The following is a 3730-nucleotide window of genomic DNA, read 5'->3' as shown; positions in this document are numbered from 1 at the left end:
TGATCGAGGGAGCATATTGCTCGATCGAGTGATATTGATGACGGGAAGCTTATCCGAGAGCCTGCTAGTGCTCGTTTAAGCGAGAAATCACCGGAAATACCTCGTTCGAGAGGTAAGAGGCGTCCAAAGGATACCGAACTTGCACCGGAAGACACTTTGGAAGCGAGAAACAAGGGACTCGAGATACCAATCACGGTTCCCTTCCCGAGGCGGCTGCAGAATACCAAAGTTAATCAACAGTTTGGCAAATTTGTTGAACTTTTGAAGAGCTTGGAAGTCTCCGTGCCGTTCACTGAATTGCTGACTAAGGTACCCTCTTATTTAAAATTTATGAAAGAAATTTTAGCATGTAAGAGGACTATTAATGACAGTGAGACCGTAGCTTTAACTGAGGTGGGGTCAGCCCTATTTCAAAATAAGTTACCCCCTAAGCAATCAGACCCGGGTTGTTTTTCGATTCCGCGTCATATCGGTATGCAATTGATTGATAATGCGTTATGCGATTTAGGCGCTAGCGTAAGTGTCTTACCTTTGTCTCTGGCTAAGAGACTTGGTTTGACAAAGCTGAGTTGCACCAACATGACTGTCCAGATGGCCGACCGTAGTATATCACGGCCATTAGGTATTGTAGAAGACGTACCTGTTCAGATCGGGAAGTTCTTTATTCCCGTTGATTTTGTTGTCTTAGATATCCCCGAAGATGCACACACCCCTATTATTTTAGGGAGACCATTTCTATCCACTTTGCCCGTGCGGTAATAGACGTCGTGGGAAGACTTTGACCTTTCGGGTAGGGGATGAGGAGCTGATTTTTCATCGGTCAAGTTCCGGAGAGCTCCCATGCAAGCTCAGCCTTGCAATGCTCTCTCTTCTATTGTTCCTATTATTGACACTCCAAATGAAAATTTGGAGAATATTGCTGTTATTGTTAACCCTCCGCCTCAGATTGAGAGCAAGAAGCAGGAAAGTTCGTCTGTTTTCCTTGCTGTAGGTACAGATGAAAGCAAAGAAGGAGCTGTCAATGGACGTTGTGCAACTATTGTCAATCAAACTGGAGCTAAGGATGCCAAAGAAGACGACAGAGGAGCGAGAACGAAGAAAGTTCAAACCTACGTGGATTGGAACTACATTCCTCCTACTGTTGCAAATAGTGACTCAAGCTCATGGAAACTAAAGAGGTCGGTCAGTATTGCTGAGGTGACGCCCTCCAGTCAGAAGCCCACGAAGGGGCTACTGAAATTTGATGAGAATTAAATGGGGAAATGCCCCGTGTAACACCTTGTAATAGACAATTTTTGAATTTCTTTTAACTTTGCTTTATTACGTTTTAATTAGGACAATTAGTTTAGACAATCTTTTTAGCATAGACTAAGACTATAGACTGTGTTTTTGCGTTTTTGGTACTTTGGGATATTTTTTTGGATGTGCTTTATACAGGTTTGGGGAAGGTTCACGCAATTCAAGGAGGAAAAGACGAAAATTCAAGAGCCTTGAAGAGGAAAGCTCTCGATCGGGTACTTTTTGTACTCGATCGAGGGAAACTATGGTCGATCGAGTACTCGATCGAGAAAAGCCAAAGAGGAACAGGTCGATCGAGTGGATGTTCATCGATCGAGCACTTGGGACACCAAAAGTCCTCGATCGAGTGACTTAAAATCACTCGATCGAGTGAAATGAACAGTGGACACGGGAGTTTTCTTTCTTAAAACTCTTTATTCCTTATTTCTATTTTCATTTCACCCTAATTTTCGTCTAACCCTTCCCCCTAATTGCGATTTTAACTCCCCAAATCACCATTTTTCTTGCCCAAATCACCAATCCGCCACCTACAATCCTTTCCTTGCATATTAATCTTCAAAAGCCCCTTGATTTCCCCTTTATTTGTGCTCGTTTTCTCGCTGTTTAAAGGGATTTAGGGTTTGCAGGTTTTTCGATTAAAATCCGCCTTTGTTGCTTGTTTACTTGAGGATTAATTACTTTTGTAGGTTCATCATCATCAAGTAAGTGTTTCATCCACCCTTTATGCATTCTCTCTTTGATTATTTCGAATTTCATGAGGTGATTTCGATTTTAGGGTTCGAAAATCCATGTCTAGTCGAATTTTTTCGACTTAATTGTTCTTATATGCCCTTAACTAGCTTACTTGATGATCTTATCGCAATTCCTCGCTGTTATTGCTTGTTTAATTCGAAATTTACGCGAGATTCCGCGACTAGGGTTTCTCAGTCGAATTTTTTCGACTGTTAGACGGTCTATATGCTTTGCCATGCTTTGTTTAATCTGCAGTTCTTGCCTACTTGTTCTTTGCCGTTAATGTTTTTCCGTCCCCTTTCGCCATCACTTGCTATGAACTATTGGGAATTCATGTTACGTGAGTCGAATTTTTTACTTTGCTAGGAGTCTTATATGTTGCCTTATGCGGTTCTCTTGCTAGCTTTAGTCTCCGATGTGATCATCACAATGTCACTTTATCGGCACTCACATCTTTGTATCTCGAGGTTTTGAGGAATTGTTGGGTTTTGTTTTGCTTTGTAAGTCGAATTTTTCGATCGATAGGGCCATCTTTTCTTTGTCACATGTTGGTTAACGTGTTGTTTTAACCACGGTTAGCAGCAATCTTTTCTTATCATGCCCTTTAACATTTTGCAGGATGGATAGTGGCTCTCTACCTTCCACTAGTACCACTTCCAGTCCGCCCGTGAGCGAGTCAGTGGCCCCTGCTGTTGCCACTAGCTCTGCCTTAGTCACCACTGCGGCTTCGCTTGTTGTTACTTCTACCCCTGCCCGGGCCCTCACTATCTTTGGAAAGAGGATTCATCCCTCGTTTCCGGCGCACAGTATGGTGCCACCCGAGCCGCATCGGCGAGCTAGTCGGTGGCTACTACTCCCGGCCCTTTCCGGGGCATTTATTACGAAGAGGGCGCTCTTACCCCTTTACCGGGGATGCCCACGGTACGTTTTGTTTCCACGGCTCACCGGACTCGGTTAGCCGCTTTACTTCGTTGCCCTCTTTCCTCCACCCGTTTCCTTGCGCGGACTGACCTAGAGACCTTAGGAATTTATGAGGAGGTCTGTAGTTTGTTGAATGGGACGGGTATGTCGGGTCTGATTACCTTGCGGGGAAGGCGCTATTCGTATCCCCACTTACGAGTTTTTCAGCTCCTACTCTTTTGACACCGACTCTTACGATGCCAACCCCTCTAGTCCTTGCATTCACTTCCGACTCCGCAATGAGTCGCACCACTGGACTTTGGCCTGGTTTGGGGAGGTTTTAGGCCTAGTTAGTGACGGCCCCGTAGACCCACCTCGGGATCTCCTTCAGCCACTGGGGCTGCACTTTCTCACACTCCCTTCCCCGCACGGAGGGGAGCTCACGTTCACTTACCGCCTTTTACTTTTTGCGGCGATAGGAGAGACCATCTTTGGGCGACCTGAGCCCAATAACATGACCAACACTGAGCTAGCGATTCTCGCGGGGTACCTCAACATTGACTACGGTACCCCGTTTGTTCTAAACATTGCTTACTTGGTAGCTCAGCATTGGAACGGGATTGGGACGAGGGTCAAGACCGCTGTTGTCTGCGGCGGGCTAGTGACTAGGATTGCCCGCCATCTTTACCCCACTGAGCCTGGACTTACCGCGCCGATGGCGGCTTACCTTGACTTGGCTCGCCATAGGGCGACTTCGCACAGTTCCCGAAGAAGGGCGCGAGGACGTGGAAGATTTGTG

Source organism: Silene latifolia, chromosome Y (assembly GCF_048544455.1).
Source record: "Silene latifolia isolate original U9 population chromosome Y, ASM4854445v1, whole genome shotgun sequence".
NCBI classification, from domain to species: Eukaryota; Viridiplantae; Streptophyta; class Magnoliopsida; order Caryophyllales; family Caryophyllaceae; genus Silene; species Silene latifolia.
Note: the sequence above shows the minus strand (reverse complement) of the source record.